This window comes from Arctopsyche grandis, chromosome 6, assembly GCF_051622035.1.
Source record: "Arctopsyche grandis isolate Sample6627 chromosome 6, ASM5162203v2, whole genome shotgun sequence".
In the NCBI taxonomy this organism is placed as follows: domain Eukaryota; kingdom Metazoa; phylum Arthropoda; class Insecta; order Trichoptera; family Hydropsychidae; genus Arctopsyche; species Arctopsyche grandis.
Genome location: NC_135360.1, coordinates 16032492 through 16054754, shown reverse-complemented (window position 1 = coordinate 16054754; position 22263 = coordinate 16032492). Strand labels below are relative to the sequence as shown.

General features: G+C 34.7%; 1 protein-coding gene across 4 annotated transcripts in view; it reads left to right on the top strand.

Moving 5' to 3' along the window:
- Positions 1 to 326: 326 nt before the first annotated feature.
- Positions 327 to 22263, top strand: part of Ypel (Yippee-like) — a 106482-nt gene continuing 84545 nt past the window's right edge. For all 4 annotated transcript variants that reach the window (XM_077433565.1, XM_077433563.1, XM_077433566.1 and 1 more), the window contains exons 1-2: positions 327 to 460; positions 19812 to 19874. The gene's annotated coding sequence lies outside the window, so the exon portion shown is untranslated. The remainder of the gene's footprint in view (positions 461 to 19811; positions 19875 to 22263) is intronic.

Sequence of the window (22263 nt, the reverse complement as noted above, 5' to 3'; positions counted from 1 at the left end):
CGGGGCTGCCATATATAAAATATTCAATTCAGGAAGTCCCAAGAAATTAAAACGTTTCCTAGTGAAAATATGGTAATTATGATTCATTTAAGCTTAAAAAGTGCAATGATATAGTAAGTTGAATATACCGTTTTTATGACGGGTTTATGCATCATCTTTATTGAAACTTATGTATCATCTTCAACATGGATTAGTTCAATTTTTTATTTGTAAACTGCTTAAGCTAAAAATTACGAAACGCAATATACATAAACACTTATGGAAACGGTTAGCCAGGTTTTAGTTGATTTTGTAAGATATTTTACGAATTATGCAATATGACGTGTGTAGTGCGTGGGAGTATTTGTGCACACTGGTCACACAGGTGCCACTACAAAATAAATCGAAGTGTTTTACGGTTTGGGCAGTGAGCCCCGAAGCAGGGCGCAGTCCCGGGCCCTAAGCCTACGCCCTTCATCAGGTCAGTAATAGAAAGCCTTCACCGACCGGTTTTCACAGTACGAAATCATCCCGGCAACGTGTCATTGCGCCCCGTCCCACCTGCGACGCAGCGCGCATCAAATAAATACACCGACGTGTATATGCCGCTGTATTTGTATACATCTATGTTTTGAATGCAGGTTTTATGCGGGATGCTGTCTTGTAAGCCTGAACGGAGATGTTGTAATATGTAACAATGGTGTAATCTGCGACGCAATTGTGTGTAAGTATTCAAATGGGTCGATTTAAATTTTCAAGCTGTGAAATAATAACTGGATCATTCGTGTTGTATAATATATCGTATGTTTTGTTTACGATCCAGATCGATAGACGCGTCGCTTGTGTGCGCGCTTTGTTGTGGTTGTCAGCTGTTGTGCGCGCGCGAGAGGGACACAGCTATGCGAGTCTGTATGCATTTGACAGTCATTGCCATCAAACGTCACTCGCTCTGTCCCTTTCTAACACCTCTGTTTTCATCCCGTTAACCTGGCGCTTTGTTTGCAGGTCTATTACGTAAACGCAGGATTGCCAACTTTCAATTTTGGAATCGTTGGGATTTTTTTAATATTATACATAAGTACTTTTTTGTTACTTTGATAAATCATACAATCATTTTAAGTGATCACAACTTTTTAGTATTATTTCATTAATTAATAGTGAGCTACATATATGTATATAGCCGTTTATTATTTGGCCTTAGCAACTGCGAATATACCTGAAAATTCCCACTACAAAATTACTTTTTAGGTCGATCGATGCTGTTTATAAGCATTCGTTGAGATATTATGTAAAAGTTTCGTTCAAATTGAATTTGTTTTAACAATACTGAGTAGTAATTCCTACTGTTGAAAATATAATACAGGAAGAAATTCCCCTAACTTAACATTAATTGACTTTACACAGAGGCAGCCATTGTATAAATGTAAGATCTGGTTATATGTATATTATATCCAATATATAATTTATAGTTCTCAATGAGCGAAATTACTTCAATATAAGAGCTAATCTTTTAATGGCACCAGCATGCAAAAATGGGCTCACCATTGTCAATTTCTATGGTCAACCTTTTTTTTTTGCTATCTACATAGCTTTGTAGTTTTCCCCCTTTCCTGGCAAATAGCACGGTCGCGCCTATCCTTAGTCATAAATTCATTTTTAAATTATTTTTGCTATCTAGCTTTGTAGTTTTCCCCCTTTCCTGGCAAATAGCACGGTCGCGCCTATCCTTAGTCATAAATTCATTTTTAAATTATTCAATTTGCTTATGAATAAAGCCCGGACCCAGAGGGTGCCACGTATTGTTCAAATTTTGTAAATGCATTGTTAAAGGTTTGCCGAACCTTTTTTACATAGGATTTACAACAATGGAACAATGAGCGGCACCTTGGCTATCCTACCTCTACTTATGAATATTCTAAATAACATAGATCGTTAAAATTGATGTTTATGTTTACTTTTCATTAAAATCACTTATATCTTCAAAATATTATATTATAGATAAACATAGTATACGAAATTTGTTTTTTCCTAGTATACATTAAATCTACTTTATCATTTCTAAATAAATATGTAATTAAAATTGGTATTGAATTTTATTTATCGAATGTTTTTACGCATTAGAAGTTTGTGCAAAATCAAATGCCCCACATTGGTTTTATTTATACAGTGTTTTACGTACAAAACAAAAAGATCACTTTCAGGGTTCCCAATTACGATGTTGTTCGATAGTTGAGAGTTTTTAGGGTTTGAATTCGAATTTAAGTTGAAGTTTAATCCGCCGGTTTGCGGAATGTTGAAACCAGAGAGGACTAATTTCGAAAGTTCGAATTTAAACGTACTTATTTTCACGGAGTCGATAGATGTGTGTAAATATGATTCTTTTGTGGGTGTTTTGCCAAGCACATTGATTTTCCATTGTCCATTCGTTGTGGGACGTTGTCGGCACTCGATCGTGCTAAAATCGGCCATTTAGATGTGAATTGAGATCTACTAAGATAGGTAGGTACGTGTTGGCCCAAAAGTGCGATCGTGTCGCGATAGTGATCGTCCCAGCTTGCGGCCCAACAGTTCTGACAATTCTTTGTTGTTCGTGTCAGCTGTTCGACGCTGTTGCTGAGTCGAACGAGAGCGACTGTGACAGCTGTCAGATCTTTAAATGGGCAAGAACGAAACGGCAATAAAGGCTCTTTGTTTCCCGTTGACTTGCGCACTCGGCCCTGTTTGGTTCCGTTGACGCGAGCGACGTATTTAGGTTACCCAACTTTTCCGGGAAAACTAACGGGACGGTCTATTCCTTGGTCGATCTCACTCCGTGCAACACTTTCCCGTGAACGTTATTTTGGATGCCCGAGTTTTAACACCTCTGAACATTATTATGGCTATCCGAAATTCAGCAGTCGCTTGACTGACGAAATATATTACCCTATATTTTAACGTTAGTCATAGCATGAGACGAAATAGGCATATAAACATTTCACGAAGGTCGTGGTTATGTTTATTTCTTATGTAAGTGTCGTTTATGGCCGGATATTGATTCAAAAGCTGAACTTCTTTATCTTTTTAAGCGATGTATATATAATGATAACACTGTTCGACACGAAAAATGGTTCAGAGACGAGATATGACTTTTCTTATAGATCTATGCCCAGTGAACACGAATCTGGTAATAAAAAATGTTGATTGGATCGAGATTCGTAGACACATACTGTCTACATATCTGTTTTTTAAATCGTGCGATTTTTCTATATCTTGGTGTTGTTCGGTCGATGTCTCAAAATCTGTCAATTTTCTGTTCAAAATGAATATTGGAATCTATAGTCGGGTATTTTATCTTTCATTTGTAGTACTTTTCAGCTTTTAAATCTCTCTAAGTAGTCGTCCAGTTCAAATCAATAGTCAAGTCAGAAAAATCGCGCGATTTAAAAAACGCATATCTCCGAAAAGTCATATCTCGTCTCTGAACCAAAAAAAAAAGTTTGTTTTTTGTCGAACAGTGTAATGGTTATATCAACAGTTGGAAAAATTTATGTATTGTATTGCGACTAGTGTTTAATAATAATATTCGTAATTTTTCAATTTCCCAGTATTCTCGGGATTCGGGATGATGAAAAAAATGTTTATTATTTTATTGAAATATACCTACTCTACATATATTTTACATACATATTATATTTGCTGAAGATTGATTTATAAATCAGAAAAAAATTAGACGATCTTCAAAAAAATCGTAGGATGAGAGTTGCCCAAAACAGAGATATAGTATATTTATATATTAAAAAAACTTACTTAATATTTTATAATAAAATATAGCCAGTAGTATGACTCGGTGGTTGGGTTTATGCTAATCTTTAATACTGCTGGTCAGACTTGGATATTTGTGACTCCAAGTCGATCGTTTCTTATCAGAGTTTGCCAATTTATCTGATTTCATTGTTGAAACGGTTCCTCCATCAAATTGGCAAAAATCATCCTGCCCGCTGTCACAAATATCTGAATTTGATTTATGTACAATATGTAAAAATTTATATACAAGTCTAAATCCATAGATGTCTCTATGGATTAATTAATTAATTAATTGTTAATTTCGTGTTCTTCAGCCTATCGAAATACAGCGATTTATTTAATAAAAATGCTGCAATGTTTGTAATTAATTGTCTAGGAAGGTGCATTGGGGTCTACCTGTTAGGCCTCCCTGGTATATATAATACATATATATGTAAAATAAAATAAATAAATAAAATAAAATATGTACACATGTATGTACATACAAATACATATGTAAAGATAAATTTATTTGAAATAGTTTCTTAGAAATAATAAAAAACTAATTCCAAAAAATTTACGAGTCTTTGTGCATGTGAATTATTGTTTTCTTTTTAATGGAGTGCAATTTAAAAGTATGTTGTCAGAATTTTTTTATTTTCACTCCAAAAATACTGAAACTTTTTTTTATTACGGATAATTATTCCGAAAATTATTTTTTTATCCGTATTTTACCTTTTTTATTTATTATAATGTTGCCATAGTGAAATTACATAGTAGTTCCAAGTTGTCACTATGGCTAAAAAAAAAACATGCAATAAAATGAAAATAAAACGTAATAAACAAACAAAACTAACGTAAATATAAAACAAATACAATAATAGAAAACGTTACGATCTCAAATTAAACAATCCCTCAACCAGATCAGCATATTGTAGATTAAACAAATTCAAGTTAATAGAAACCATTAAATTGGTACGTGCCCCAGGTGAGGAGAATAAATTGCGGTAATTAACGTATCTGAGTTGGCTGGGAACATTGAAGCTCAATTCTGGAAGAATGTGAGGATTGCTCACCAAAACAACCAGTAATGTATATAAATGTTTCCCCAAATATACTCTACAGTCTCCATACGTCGTGATTCGATGGAATTATAATCTAGTGTTTTCAGCAGGTAAGCACTAGGATAGAGCCAAGGATAGCGACCGTAAATTATCATGTAGGTATATCTGAGAAACCTCCCCTGTACTCTCTCGATTCTCAAACAATGGACGCTATCACTAGGTCTCCATATAATAGAAGAAAACTCAAAAATGCTTCGTACTAGCGAATCATATAGGATACGGAGTACTAATTCTGTTTGGAAAATATATAATTAAGCGTATAAATGTTTTACACTAATAATTTGATGATAAAATATTTTTAGTTAATTTATTATAAACAATATGCAATTCACACCATACGCCAAAAGATTTGGATGGCACGGCACGCAAGACGCTTCCTATAACCGATGCTAAGTTTCGCGGCTACTTCAGGAAACAGGGCGTTTTGGGTCTATTTTCCAGGAAACAGAACAAACTACAAAGCTAGAGAGCATTAAAAAAAGGTTCATCATAAAAATGAACAAAGCACGGCGAACAATGAACAATGAACTGCGCAAAGTTGTTCCGCTCTTTAGTTATAACTGCTAGCGGAGCCCCAGAGTTGTATTCCGTAGGTCCATATCGGTTTAATGATTGTGTTATACACGAGTATCTTGTTTTCCAATGCTAAAGCAGAGTTTCCACCTATAGCCAATGCATATTTTTAGTTCTTAGATTAAGTTCATTGCGTTTTTTCTTGATGTGAGTTTTCCAGACAAGGCGTCTATCAAAGTGTATTCCCAGATACTTAACAGAGTCTCTATGCGGAAGCATTATGTTTTCCATCATGACGGGTGGGCAGTTCCCTTTTCTCAATGTAAAAGTTACATGGACTGATTTACTAGTGCTGGCTTTCACTCTCCACTTCTTTAGTCATTGGACGCATTTATCCAACTGACATAGAAGGATTTAAGAGGCTTCTTCTGCATTTTTGCTGCTGGTTCGTAGGGCTGCGTGTCTGCAAAAGTAGTTGTCAGTACATCTTTCGACACAGGGAGGTCTGCCGTATATAATGTATACAGTACTGGTCCCAATACAGATCCCTGTGGTACTCCGGCGTTGATCTCGTGAAATTTAGAGTAGTCCTCTTGGTGTTTTACTCGGAAAAGTACGAATTGATGATAGCATAAAGCGTATGCGGAAGGTTTTGCTTGAGCTTATATTTCAATCCTTCATGCCAAACCTTATCGAACGCCTGTTGGATGTCTAAAAAGACTGCAGAGCAGTATTCTTTGTTTTCTAGAGATTGTCTAATTTTGTGGGCCGTTCTTTGAATTTGTTCCATGGTCGAGTGCTTAGTACGGAATCCGAACTGATGGTCAGGGAGTAAATTATTTTCCTCCAGTACTGATGTGAGACGGGTTAAAAAGATCTTCTCGAAACGTTTAGAAATGCATGGCAGGATACTTATAGGTCTGTAGGAAGATACTTCGTTGGCTGGTTTTCCAGATTTTAGCAGCAGATTTATTTGGGATACTTTCCATATCCTAGGGAAATAAGCTTATTATACCGTTAAAGAAAATTGTTAAGAAGACAAGTCATTTTTTTGAAAGTTCATTAAATATGAGATAAGAATATGCAATATACTTGGGATTCGAGATTAGCATTTCCGGGATTTGAGACGTAAATATTTTCGGAAATGAATTCCCGGGTCGATCCAAATCAGATACATACATACAGTAATTGCGATCATTTTCAAAAACTCAACTATTTAAGTTGCGTGTCATTTAGGTGTATTTTAAATTTTCAAATTTCTTTCAGACATTCGTTTTTTTATTTGAAAATTTTATGAAAAGTTCAATTGTTTTTATTATTTTATTAGTTAATAAAATCGAAGCCGCATTTATCTACAAACATGGAAAAAATAAGGATTGTTAATTTTTATCAAAAGAAAAATATTCGCTGATACCTATAGAGTAAGTATGCCAAGTTTGATAATGTAAGGAAACGTGTTTATATACATTTATTTAGACTAAGTCGATATCTTATCGTTTGTTTTCCCGTGCTATCATTGATTTAAATGCCAAGTCAACCGCAGATACATAGGTTTGTAACTTCCATATCTATAATATATACATATGTATATCCCGGATACTGTGGTGATATTTACCAGACGTGCTATTGAAAAATGTTCGCGAAAACCACTCGATTAAAACTCCAACTTGCCGCAGTTACAAAAAATCAGTTTAACAGCCCAGGTAAGCTTGTGGGAAAACTTGACTAGAGGGCGACCGAAAAACTCAAAGAAAATCTATATATATAACGGTTTATAGCATTTTTACGTTCCGAGTAATATTTTTTCTTTCATATTTATTATACAGCTCGTAAAAGTAATAGATATTTATAACAAACAATTTCTGTTTATATGAAATCGATTGCGTACTTTCGCTAGCCATATGCATATGTAATGTTTTACTCAAATATGATTTGTTTGATATTCACAATGCGTTTATATAATAGATTACACATTTACATAGTTATCGATTTAAATTTATTTATCTATGTATATAAATATGTACATACGGTGACACGTCAACTCGTTCACAGATTTTCCGTAAACCGAGGATGCGCTCCAGGCATTACGTATACGGCCATCTCTTTCTCACCCCGTCTGTTCACCAAGATCTCGTTTACTATGCCATTACGTATGCAGCCATCTCTTTCACAGACCGTCTGTTATCGGTGAACAGACGGTCTGTGAAAGAGATGGCTGCATACGTAATGGCAGAGTAAACGAGATCATGGTGAACAGACGGGGTGAGAAAGAGATGGCCGTATACGTAATGCCTGGAGCGCATCCTCGGTTTACGGAAAATCTGTGAACGAGTTGTCGGGTAACCGTATATAAATATGTACATACATATATTACATATAGGGTTTGCAATACTGGTATTACCGAAACCGGGATCCCGGTATTTTAGCCAATTTTCAGATACTGAAATACCGATTTTCAAAAGACGGAATACCGGAATTTCGGTATTAAAACTTGAGCAAATTTGAATGTAAACATAATTGATTTCAATTATGCACGAAGATCCCATCAAGATTGAGCGATTCCACCATTGATGAACTGGCCTTTTTAAGGTCATATAACTCATAGAATCAATAAATCTAAGGTATTTGTAATAATTAAAATTATATGCTTATGATCTATTTTTCCCCCTTTAAAATCTCTTAAATATTAATAATATATAAGATTTATAGGGAGTCTGGAATTTAGGTCGACTTAAATAAAAAAAAATCCTTCTACCGCGGATCAAACTGCTCCTGTACCCCTTGGATTGTGACATAATTTTTTTTAATGTTGTAAAATGATATAAATTTATTTTTTATACTAAATTTATTATGTAACTGATGTTAAATTATCCCTCAAGTATCATAATTCCATTTCCCGTTTTTTTTTTTTGTAATACCGGTTTTGATATTTACAATACCGGTTTTAGTATTTACAATACCGAAATACCGGTATCTATGTTTTGTCCGGTATTGCAAACCCTAATTAAATATGTGGGTTAAATGTAAAATTTCATAAACACTCCCGAATCAATTTATTCATTCAAATGCTGTTTACCGATTGCGGCAGATGGCAGAGCAGATCGAGTATATGTACACGTGGTTGAATCTAAATTGGGATATATACATATAAACAGATATAATTTTAGTATGTGGGTATATCGGTGACCCCGTTGCTCAACAGCATAGTACATAGGTATTCGTTTAACTGTCAGAATGCAACATCCACTCGTTCAGTTTTCCTCTCTGGTTTGATGCAATGGTACCGACTACGAGTGCACACCCACTCTCGTTTTCTCCAGAGTGGCGTGTAGGCTTGGGTTCAATTGGTTACGTGGTTGGCTATGCATATCGGTCGCTTCTCTATCGCAAGATCACAAATTTTCTCTTTTGCATTCGCGTTATGTAATATGGTATTAATAGCAGTTAAGACGTTATCGTATTGGATTCGAACTGACAGGTACTGTTTTGATGGTATGATTTATTTTTATTCCTCGATGGTTTGAGTTCATACATTTATCGATTTCATTTGATATCAGTAATGGAACTGGCTAAAAGTTGGTATACCATAATGTGTTTTATCAAATCCCCTACTATTTTACTAAGAGCTACATAGTACAGACTCATACACGTCTATGTACATATGTATCTATCTGATACTATATGTCGGATTTTCGATATTTTAGTGAAGTGATGATTAATGTAGATTATCAATATAATTAACCAGTAGCGTGGTCTAGTGGTGAATGTTGAATTATCTCGTACTTGATATTACGAGTTCTAAGTTCTATTCTATAAGTCTCGCTATTGGCCAGACCTTGATTTGTCAAGGTCGATCGTTTCTTATCAGAATTTGCCAATTTTTCTGATTTTCATTGAAACGATTCCTGTAAAATTGGCGTTTCCTTCCCAATTTGCTGTTGCGAACCTTTAGTTATTGTTATATCTTAGGTTTCGCCATATTGCTCACCATAGATGTCTCTGTGGTTGTTTATCGAATATAAAATTCGTATTGTTACATGAAAGTTATTCATCGTTATTTATCGTATTAATACGATATTTGTAATATCTGACGATAGATGTCAGATATTGTTTAGATTTACATGCATCTATGTAATAATTATGTGGACCAGGAAGGCGCATTTGGGGTTTACCTGTTAAGCCTTCCTGGTATATTTGTATATATGTATGTATGTAAAAATATGTATGTAAAATAAATAAATAAATAATAACCAGCAGCATGGACTAGTGGTTAGCATATCTTGCTATGGTCAGTGTGGTCATGAGTTTGTGTCACACTGGTTGCTGCTGGCCAGACCTTGGTTTGTGACCAGGTCGGTCGTTTCCTATCAGATTTTGCCAATTTTTATGATTTTCAATGAAACGATTCCTGCAAAATTGGCTTTCCCTCCCCATTTCTCTCGCAAAATCTTGTTATATCTCAAGGTTCGCCGAGTTTCTCTCCATAGATGTCTCTGTGGATGATTGTTGTGTAAAAATTCGTATTGTAGAATAAATGTTTGTTGATCGTGTTGTATACGATGTTTGCAATGTACTTTGCTGTGTTTGACCACAAATGTCATGTATAATTTCGAATTATGTGTATAATTTGGTATGTTTCTTCATTTACATAGTACATTCATCACATTGGAGCGATCTGTAATGACGAGTGTACATAGATTGATTGATTGAATAAAAAAAAAATAATATCCTAAATACCTAGTATATTGACTGTTCTAATGTATTAGTAATATCTTTCACCACTGCAATCATGTTCACGCTCTCAAGCTCTCTTCAAAGGCACTCTTCACATAATTCTAAAATTCATACAAAATTCAAATCTGGGTTATCGTCTAATAAAACGTCTATTTTATTATATCATATTCATTCTTAAAATATGGGAATCACCGTTATCGGTCACTAAAATCTATGTCAGTATAAAAATAAAATACCACCGAATACACTTAAGGGGGGTGATTTTTATGTATGTATGTGTGTATGTCCCGCTCATTCGAATGCATTTTTCCATTACTTTTAACTTGCCTTACTGTGCCAAAATAATCCGCTAGCCACTGTGTTGGACACCAAGCGTCCAGTTAAAAATGTGTGTTTTAAGTTAAAATAATGCAAATCTCTAAAAAAATCATTTTATTATATATTCAATTAAATAAGTGCAATAAATGAAAAAAAGTAGTGGCTGAAGCAGAGCCGCCATTCCAAGGTGAATATCATTCTCACACTGACCGTTGAGCGCGGCGCGTACTGAATCCCCGTGGCAAGTGCTAAAACGGTTTGATCCCCTGTTGCCACGTTTTGTGTAATGTCCAAGTTATTGTCCAGGCTATTCGCACCGTGTGAACTAAAAAAATAAAAATTCGAACTTTTTTTTTGTATTTTTTAACCAGTCCCACTCCAATCAAAAAATCAAACACCCGATTCATACACTGAATACAGCCTTACTTATAACCTGTGGTATAGCTTGGTGGTTGCGTTAATTCTAACCACTGAGAAATCCCGGGTTTAATTTCGATTGAAAATAACTTATTCTGCTGCTTATAAATGCTTCGATTGAAAATAAATTATTATAACTGCTGGTCAGACCACGAACGCTATCAACGTATTAAGAATTTTCCTTCAGTGTGTGAAAATTTGTTAACGTTGAAAAAAGTTTGAAATAACTACAAAACAATTGAAATAAATACTAATTAGAATATAGAGTAAAATAACCAGCAACATATGTACATACATAGCTCAATGGTTGGCGTATAGCGCTAATAAGTGAGGGGTCACAGGTTCAAGCCCTGATTCAGTGTTGCTGGTCACACCTCGGATATTTGTTACTCCAGGTTGATCGCTTCCTATCGGAGTTTGCTAATTTTGCAGATTTCATTGTTGAAACGGTTCCTCACCAAATTGGTCACCTGCCGCTTAATTGTCACGCACTATTTGAATATAATTTCAAAATTCAAAATTTATACATATACATATGTTAAATCGTAGAGGTTGCTTTGGGGCAACCTGTAATGGTACCATAGTAAAAATATATCAGCAGAATAGACTAGTGGTAAGCGTATAATAACGGGTTCAAATCCCACTGGTTTCTGTCGGCCAGACCATGGATTTGTGACTCCAGGTTGATCGTTTCCTATCAGAGTTTACTTTGTATAATACTTGTATCAAATGTACAATGTTTCTGGCCAGGAAGGCGCATTGGGGTAACCTGTTATAGATTAAAAATAGCCTTCCTGGTATAGATTAAAAATGAATAGAATAGAAAAAAATATTTTTCGTAACGAAAAGTTAACAAAGATAAATTATTGCTACCATGAAGTTACCTATTTAACAATTTATTTGTATTTGAATATGGCGATATTGAATGTATGTATTTGCATTCTGAATCGTCTCTGCCTCAACGACTTTCCTAGTAATCGTTGCTCCCTTCGTCAATAATATACCTTTAATTAATGTTTGATTGGATTAGTATACCGCAATATGAGTGTCAGTTTACTTACGGTTGGACGGGTTCACCGCACCGTAATTACCCGTTTTTCTTTACCGGCCTACAGGTGCTTTGAGCGTACGCCTGCGTACATGTGTACAAAAATTTTTATCATTTTCATGCAACCAATTTTCTATTCGATGTTCATTTAAATAACACTTGGCTTTTTGTTGGAATCTCCTGCAAGGACGTTGGACATTGGTTTTGACCTCTACACTGTCGGTGGTCACCGTTCTCGTAATTTATTTGTGTTCATTACAGCTAATCCATCCGGGGTAACTTAACGAACTGGTGCGTGTCAAGTCCGTTGTACATTACAAGCCGAATTTCATTAGTGTTCATTATCGTCAATTATTTCCTTACACTCCCAATTTCGCGCACTTTTCTTTGCCGAAACTAATTTTGCTTGCCCTGCACGAATCGCATTTTTATTTTATGATTTGATAGCGATTGATGTTCAAACTATTGAAAAAGTTCGTTGAATCTGTCCATTTATTTTATTTATCTTCGTAAATAGGCAATACAATGTATGTGATGACTTGTTTGCAAGTTATGTATATTTTCTATATAATATTTACATACAGTGTCTGGGCGATTTACTTTGTCATATGCACATACTGTAATTCGGTCTCCGTGACGAGCCAGAATGTTAAATTACAGAAAACACAAATATCGGAAGGCGAAGATCGAAAATCGAAAGATCTTGAGTCGAAAGATCAAAAAAAAAGGGTGCATGGTAAACGGTACATACTCACGTACATACTCACTTAATTTGCGCGAGCAGGATACAACAGGAACAAGAGGAACAGGCTTTTCCTCCCGTATTAATGTGCGCGCGCAGAATACGGGAGGAAAAGCCTGTTCCTCTTGTTCCTGTTGTACCCTGCTCGCGCAAATTAAGTGAGTATGTACCGTTTACCATGCACCCTTTTTTATCTTTCGACTTAAGATCTTTCGATTTTTGATCTTTGCCTTCTGATATTTGTGTTTTCTGTAATTTAACATTCTGGCTCGTCACGTAGACCCACTGTAATTACACTTGTTTATATTTTTATTACATTCTCATTTCAATCTGTGTATAATTTTATATTTAATGCTATTAATGTGTATGCGTTTGAATATATTGACGAATATATGTACTACGAATTGCATAATCACATTAATGCCAAGTTTTGTATACATATGATAAAATAATATTTACCATATGAAAAGAGTGATGCTGGCTTTCGATTGGTATTTTAGACACATGATTGTAATCGATGCCTTCTCGATAACTGTGATCGGTAATCTGATTATAAATTACAAGCATATACTTTTGAAATCACAATCTATCAGTATATTTTGCTGTCATCTTGTCGGTCTTGATGTGACCTAAATTTAATATCATAAAATTCAGTTATAGAAATACTGGACAATGCTTTAAAACACATTTGGATCAACGTGAAATGTTGACTGAGCGGATAGAAATGAAATTCATCTTATTGATGCATTAAAAAAAACGAATTCTTCAGGCACATTGACAAGATTTATTTTAATTGAGAGCATTTTTTCTAACGTACTTAGGCAGCAATATAGTTCGGTGGTTGCGTTAATGCTAACCACCGAAAGGTTCTCAGGTTCATGCCGTGGGTTGACCTCGATTGAAAAGAATTTATTCAGAAGAATTTCTGTAGTACTGGTGGTCAGACTTGGATATTTGTGACTCCAAGTTGTTCGTTTTTTATTATTAGAGTTTGACGATTTATCTGATTTATTATGTAATTGTAGAAACGGTTTATCATCAAATTGAAAAAAACAGCCTACCCACTGTCACCACTATTTGAATATAATTCATATTTATACATGTGCAAATTTATTATTGTAGGTAATTACTGTCGCTTAAGTGCAACCGTGATGGCATCATGGGAAAAGTATAAATTTTAGTATTATTATGTATGTATGTACATATTTGCAGTACAACGTCTGCCATTTATTATAAATATGTATGTAGATACGTTTCGTAGCATCTGCTATTTACATTTATTAGTTGAATCTGTAAAACGCAATTTTATTGTGTTGGTAATGTTGGTAGTGTTGGTAATGCTATTTTAAATTAAAAGATTAAAAGTCATTTTCGCGTGACCCAGGCTGAAAACACACACTCAAACAATCCACCACAGTATGGACTGACCCATTTTGTGGTATTAAGCTTTCGGGTCACTGGCAATGCAAGTGAATCGATTCAACACGAAACGTAGGTATCGTTACCAACAAGTTTTACCATCAACATTTTTGTCCAGTCGAGAATAAGTATTAAAGTTTATGTTGAGCGGAAACGATTTACTCGCCGACCCACTTTTTGTAAGGACACGGGTCAGTTTGATTAGATTAATTTTTTAAAAATTGTTTAACAATAGTAATGACCGAAAGTCGTACGATTTGTGTTTTTTTTTGCTTGTATACCGAGCGTTTTCATTTTTGTACGTATTGCAAATTTATACGGCGAATAAAAAAGGAACAAGTTACTGTGGAGTTTTCTGCTTACGAAGAAAAAGCAAAAAAAAAAAATGGGACACGTTTTTGTGTTATAATCTAACCGTAAAGCTTTGACCGCACACTTTTCTTCCAAACACACACACACATATACATATGTATATGTATGTGTAATATTTGCTTTTCGGCAGTTTTTCCTTATATAATACGTCTTAGACATACTGTTGATTAAATTTTGCCAGACGGCCGTTCTAATGCTGGTAAGTGCATAATCGGTTTACTCCTAATCGAATAATTGCATTTGCGACATACATAGTGTGTTATTGGCTGAACTGGAAACTGGATCGCTTTCCAGTTCCTCAGTAGACGGTGTGATGACGATAGCCTTTATTTTTACATAGTTTCAGTGCCGAAAGCTCTCACCGGAATACGTCTACCGGATGTATGTATGTATGCGGTTCTCGTCGGTTGCGCAATCGACGTGACCTACATTGCGCAATAGTTTTCCATATCGAATGTTTGCTCTTTGTGAGCGAGCTGCTATTTGATTTATTTCGAAAATGTTTAATTGGTGTAAGTTTTGAAAGCTATTTTTGCTTTCATCTGTTTGTTATCGCAATTTTCAGATTGAATGAGAGTATCGATTTGCTTTATTCGCTTTTTTTACGCGTCTCCTTTGTGTATTTGGTGGTTCGGGGACAGGCTAATGGATTTGTTTACGCACTAGGAGGATAATGCAATCGCCGCCTGTGACCCAATATCGAATTGCGAGTTTCACTTCAATAGGCACATACATATGAAAACATGCAAATAGGCTTTCTTATCAGTTCCGACTTTTTCTTTTTTTTGTACGTACCTAAAGGTTCCGCCTGATCCATTACGCTCTGACATACATATATATGTACATATTTCGTATTTTTTTGTTCATCCTCTTAGATAACTGTTTCTTCTCTCTCGCATCTTTCATGTTTTCCACCCCATATCTTGATGTGTCGCGTAACACACACCGTAATAAAGAAATGGAATCTTATAAAATACACATATATTATTTTTTCGACGCTTTTCTATATGTATGTATGTGTAACACTCGAATAGATATGAATGCTTTTTTTATAATACACATGTATATTTATGGTTATAGAATACATAAGGTATCTGCGGGTAATAAGGGCTGTTCGGGTAATAGGGCCTAATAGTCAAAAACCTTAATTAAAATACTCTTACAAAGGTAAACCTGCTACCCAGCCAACAAATTAATTCCCAATTGATTTAATTATTTTTATTTTCGATTTTCGATTCAATATTATATTTATGTTCATTTCTAGTATTAAGGCCTATTAAAATTTTATGTTCCTATCACTTTCTAAATTATATTCCTTATTACTGTGATGGAATACGAAGATAATATGTATTCATAAATATTTTTTTGGACTATGCTGTGCAAAACATCTGATAGCAGCAGCCTGGAAAAAAATCTGGTGGCAGCAGTTCATGCTGTAGAAAGAGCAACAAAATGGTTGTTAAGATCGACAAACATCTCAAGCACCAAATTTAATTATAATTCGATAGATTTACGAAGATTGTGTTCATAGATTTTATTACTCCCACCATAGTTTAATACGGAATATTATTTCTGTTTCTAAAAATATTTGATTTTGTTTTTATTTATGAAAGAAATTACATTTCAGTTTTTGAGATGGTGTCTATGTTGGTTGATTATCTGCAGTATTTTTCATTTTTTCCTTAGCTTATCCTTATTAGCCGCAGTTACCGTACATACATACATACATATGTATATATATATATAACACATCGAGTGACTTGCGGGCAACTCGGTGGGTGATTTTGCTGCGCGTGCATATCATATGTTTGCAGTTGTATGGAGCATGCCATACCAGGCAACTCACCGGTTGCCCAAGTCGTCTGACTAGTGAGATCGGTTGCCGGCGTTTAGTCTGGTCACGGTGATTTTATTGCTCGAGTAACTGGCGCGATCCCTCAAAATGTATAGCGTTCTATTGAGGAGTGCCAAACTCGATAATTATTTGCCGGCGACTACATAGAGAAAAGTCACTCGGTGTGGGCCGGCTCTAAGAGATGGCAAAGGGATTCAATCCTACTTCATGCACATGAACAGACTCGCATTGTTTTCCAAATTGTGATAACCGTACACAACATAGGCATAATTTTTCGTTAAATTTTGCTTTTTTACTTTTTTTTTTGATTAGTATGGATTTGCGAGGTCGTAATTTTTTTAGTCGACGGAAACCCTGAGTTTGGTTGTTTGTGTCAATGTGTGGTGCAGCTTGTCTGGACAGGTGTATGAAGAGAATTAATTGTGTAACCCCGACAGCTGTTCTGGAAGGGACCGGTTCGTATTTGCTAACTCTAACCTAGGAGTATTACATTAAGACTACCAAGCTCGTCTGCACGTGTCTAGAATTCGTAGACAGATATCTGATGATATTAATACGAACCAAATTTTGCATAATTGAATGCCAATATTTGTCACGGAATAAATTTTCATATAGTTCTTGAATGTTTTTAGTGCGTTTTTGTCATCGTCGTAGTTTTTTCTTCTCCTTTATTGAGGGTCATATCCGCCTCTTTGTTGTTTGCGCTTTTTTCTTAAGTGTCCCTCAATTAATTATAAAAGAAAAATGAATGAAAACGGGAAAGACACTCCTTATTATAGGCGGGCTAATCTTTTGGAGATTCACGCCCAACTGAACCCAAAGGTCTTTTGTTAATTTCCCCCATTTAATTGAGTGATCTTGCTTTAGTTCATGGGTCTTTCGTGTGTGCGAGAATACGGAAATTTTAATTCAACTCTCTGCTTGAGCCGTTTAAAAATCATCTTCTCCACGTTTTCGCCACGTCCTTCTGGAACTTGGCAACTAGAATTCCCATTCGTATCTTATCGACGACTGCTCTAATAGTAAGAACACAATAAAAAGTATGCCACGGGACGTGCTAGTGTTGTGATGGGCGTATCTTCATGTCATTGTTAATTCTTACGATCTTGTTTATTTCGACAAGTTTCTCCTTCATTTCTTCAAATATGGGAATTACCGTAATCGATCACTATCAAACCCATTTCAATCTTCTCCCAGTGCCTTATTCGTTACCGGACGTTGGAAATCATATTTACGATGATGATATTGTTGGTGCAGTTGTATATTGGTTGAATCATTGCCTCAGGTTTTCAGCCGGGACGTCCTTCTTCTTCCAGGGCCTCTCCTTCCGCAGATATTCCCTTGAATAATAATATGTAGAAGTTGATATGTCTCAGTTGATAAATCCACATTTCAAGTGGATCTATTATTTTTCTTTACAGTTTCTTTTACATCCACGATTCCACTCCGTATCAGGGAACGGAGAACACATAGCATCTCACTATCCTCATACGGATAGGATTTAGGGATAATTCACGGCTACATATGACTTTTTAGATGAATAAAATTCTCCCTTGCTCTGTCTGTATTCGGCATTTTATATCAGTCATGTGATCCACTTGTCATCTATGTAAAATATAAAGTAAAACCCAGATATACGGTCTTGTTAATTGTCTCCAGAGGATGTCAATACAAGGATAAAATATCACCGAAATCACTCAAGGGGGTGAGTTACAGATTACAAAACTATCTAAAAAATACATACAGCGTATCGATCTATGTGTCTACACCTTCAACAGTGCTCGGATGCTGAGGCTATACTACTGTCGAAGATTCTTCAATCACTTATTAGGCGCAGGAGATAGTATTTCTGGTTCCGCATCGCATGTCTAAGACATGTACTCTAATTTGCGCATTTTTAAAATGTTGAGCACTTTGACATGTTTTCCAATCAGGGCTTGCACTTCTGCATTGGTTCTACGGGCCATCCATGAGATTTTCAGCATTATTAAGTATGTCCATATTTCAAAGGCTTGCAGATATTTTTACACATGGCATCTGTCAAGATCCATTTTTGTATCCCAGGGCGCTGAAAACGTAACATCATTTAAGGATCGACAATTGTAAATATACTTATGTGCATATGTCGATGTGTATGTACACTCCCCCGACTCATTCGTATATCCAGGGATGTTAATATATCTTCCATGAGATGAATATTCCACTCTCAAATATTTGAAGCTTTGAATTTGAATGAATAAGTTGAACTCCTTTGACACAATTTCAACGTTGAAATATCAGTTCGGACTTGGACGTTTGGACCTTCGTTTTATATGTGACATTAAATTGTTTTTACTTTATTTCTATGCATGTATGTACATACATCAGAGACTTTCCACAAACTTTGCTCAAATTTGCTTTGGTTAATTTCGAATATGGAAAAGGTGTTCTGTAGTGGAATTTTATCTTGTGTAGATCTACAGTAGTGATATTACGTTTGGCGTGTTTTGAACGCATCGTTTCGTTTTCATCGTGTGTTTTCGTCCGCTGTGCCAAAGTATTTTCGCCTTGAACTTTTGAACGCCCACATCGACTGCTTTCCACCGGTCGTTGCAGAGTTAAAATTCAAAATAAACATTGACGCATTCTCTGTCGTCTTACGATGACGGAAAAAGAGAGTTTTTCCGGCGACAATTAATGTGTACGCGCTTCCATGCACGGGGGCGGGGAAAACTGTGTGTGCAGATTTGCACGATTACATTGATGCGAACGGTGGGCTCGATTCGAATGATTCTATTATTAACTCGTGTAACGTTTGATAAAACGTCGCTTAAGATTAATATTTGGCACTGGCGCACTGTCACGTCGGTACTAAATTTGCCTATTCGTTGTACAGTGTCGTTTAGTCGTACAATTGCGACATGTCAATTCTATTTTGAGATATTTTTTATTTACATTTATTGCGGATCATTATCGGAAATGGTTTTAATGAAATACGTGAAGAGAAAATATTCTCCTTTTACTTTTTGCATATACGTATTAAATGACTCACGCCGAGGCTTGACTGTAATTCGTCGAGAAAATGCGCGCTTTTGAATTATTTTTTTCATATATTTCATAGCATTGATGTAAATTAATGACAACATTGAACGATTAGTACATATGTATATTTAATCAATCGTGGACGGTGATTTTTTTTAATTTATTTTAATCAATTCAAATAGACGTTGTATTTAATAAGACATTGTTTTGTTTTTTTTTTTCGATAATTAACTTCATTTGTTTTTAATGGGCGATTTTTTGACATTTGTATAATCTTATTATTTAATTGGAATATTCGAGGTCTTATTTTTTGTATGTACATATGTACGTAGTTATTTGTGCCTAATATTCGAACGTTTCTGAAATTGGCGAGGTTATTGTTTGTAAATTGCACATTTTGTAATTGATGTTTTCCCTTCGAAGACGATTATTTGTTCGTATTTTCTGATTACACTAAAATGTGGTTTGTGATATACAAATAATTTACATTTGACTATTTATTTTCAGATTGACGATGTGGACAATGTTCAACTTCGGCACAACGAAAATGCAGTCATTTTTTTGAATTGTGTGAGTGTTTTATTTCATTTTAATTATATTCGTTAGAAATATTGTATTGATGTTCTTCACATTTGTATTGCTTGGAGGATTTAAGAAAAATTTTGACACAATTTTTTGCCCAAATATTTATGAATTTTTTTTAGTGAATTGCAATATTCAATTGAACGATGTTTCCATGGTTTTTTTGTTGACCGTTTTAAAAACCCGGTAAAATGTCAACGGCAAGGTTTATGCTTATTAGATTAGCCTAGATTGCCTCTTGCCACGCTTACCTTCCTTATTGTACACTTTCTTAATTATAATATGTAGTATGTACTTCTTCCGAATTGGATTTTTTTGCACCTTCACCCTTTAGACTATGTTTAAAAGCATTTTCATACATTAAGACCTCGCCTGACGTTAGTTTTTAGTAATATTCACACACCTTTGGCTCATTTGAATACCATTCGGCTGATTGATTTATTAAGTTTTTTTTAAATTGGGTGAACTTTTTTTTATTATTATTTAAATTCGTATCGATTTATGTTTTATATACGTACGTAAAATACGCTTTACGTCACCGTGCGATGTTATCGTAAGAATTACGCGATTGCTTCTAGGGCTATTACAGTGAAAATGTCGAATGCCACACGAGTTCAAATATCGCACAGAATTCATTAATTTCCATTTTGGTTTCAAATATGGTTCTCGTGTGAAAATTGAAGAGTTTCATAGACTTGTACAATAAAAACCTGGTTCATCAAGTACCAGGAAATGTTTTCAATGAAAACTCAATGGATTCAAACACGCGAATGTTTTGTTATTATAATGTAATTTAAAAAGGGGAAATATAATTGAACTTTATTAAAATAGTATTGACTACATGGAATTTTCATTCGATTAATTTCCACTTAATATTAGATACATACTATCACTTGGTACACTTTAACTTTATTTAGAATACTTTTAACTTTAAAATAAATTAATTAAATACTATTTACTTGATACACTCTATTTCCAACACTGATATGTAAAATATCATGCACTTAAACTTAGAAAATTTTGACACAGTATCATGACATTTTAATTGAATAGGTTTTAGTTGCAAATATATAATTCGGTTATCAGGTCACTAATAAACAAAGTAACGCTCAGTTTGAAACACAAAAAAGAGGTCGTGGACTTAAATGTACTTTATTAGAAACATTACGTTGCTAGTAAAAATATCGGTGTGATTTACTGATTTTAAAGTGCAAATGAATATTCCAGTGATAATAATTTTTCGCATGTGCGAATGTTGTTGAATGTTTGAATAATTCATATAATGTTGAATTAATTTCATTTAAGTAGAATAATTTGTTTTTCGTGCGATATATTAGTTATGAAAGTGAATATGGTCAAAATTAAAGTTCAATTAATTGTCACCCTTTATAAATGGCAATTAATTTAATAACCAAGGTGCCGTTCATTGTTCAAATGTTGTAAATGCATTGTTAAAGGTTTGCCGAACCTTTTTTACAAAGCATTTACAACAATTGAACAATGAGCAGCACTTTGGCTATCCGTACTCTAGTTATTATATCGTATACGTATATACATATCTATATACAATTATACGTGCAATCTCAAATCTTAATACTTTTAGATAAATTTATAACCTTTTATTACGAATTACATCCATATATTCTAAAAATAATCGTTACTAAATAAGAGAACTACTTTTCATATTGAATATTTCGAGCACAAAGGCTTTTTGAATTATTGTCATACAACCCGTTCCATTTTTCTATCTTGTTACATTGGTAATTGATGGCTCTATGAGGAAATATTGGAGCCGACTCATTGAGGAACTAAAAATTACTTTTAAAATGTTCGTAATTCGTGGAAAAAGATTATATTTTTGGTTTTGGTGTGTTGACGTATATATGTACGTATTTTTACTAACTGTCAATTAGTAAAATCATTTCGTGCAAATGTCTAAGCTTTGAACGGCATATTGTTGATGTAAAAACTCGAGTGTATGTATGTAGTAGTAGTAGTAGTGGGTAATATTTTATAGATAGTTCCATGGAGTTTACTCCATGCCTATCGATCTAGCGAATTATCTGGGATCCGATTCGCGGTGATGTTGTGGTGCGGGCTGGCGGCTGCTCGCATTGCTGATTTGGATGGCTAGAACACTAAGCATAGGTTAGTGCATTAACTATGGGATACTGTTACGGTTAGTATGGTTAGTTTTATATTTAGAGGCTATAGTATTATGTTAGTGGCTTGGTTAACTTAACTTATGGTTACTGTTGTCATAATATATATTTACAGATTAATTCTATCTATCCTAGTTTAGCCTATACCCATCTTCAAGATGTCGATGGGCCTTTGATTGATCGTGAGTTTGGTCTCACCGAGGGAATTTATAAGA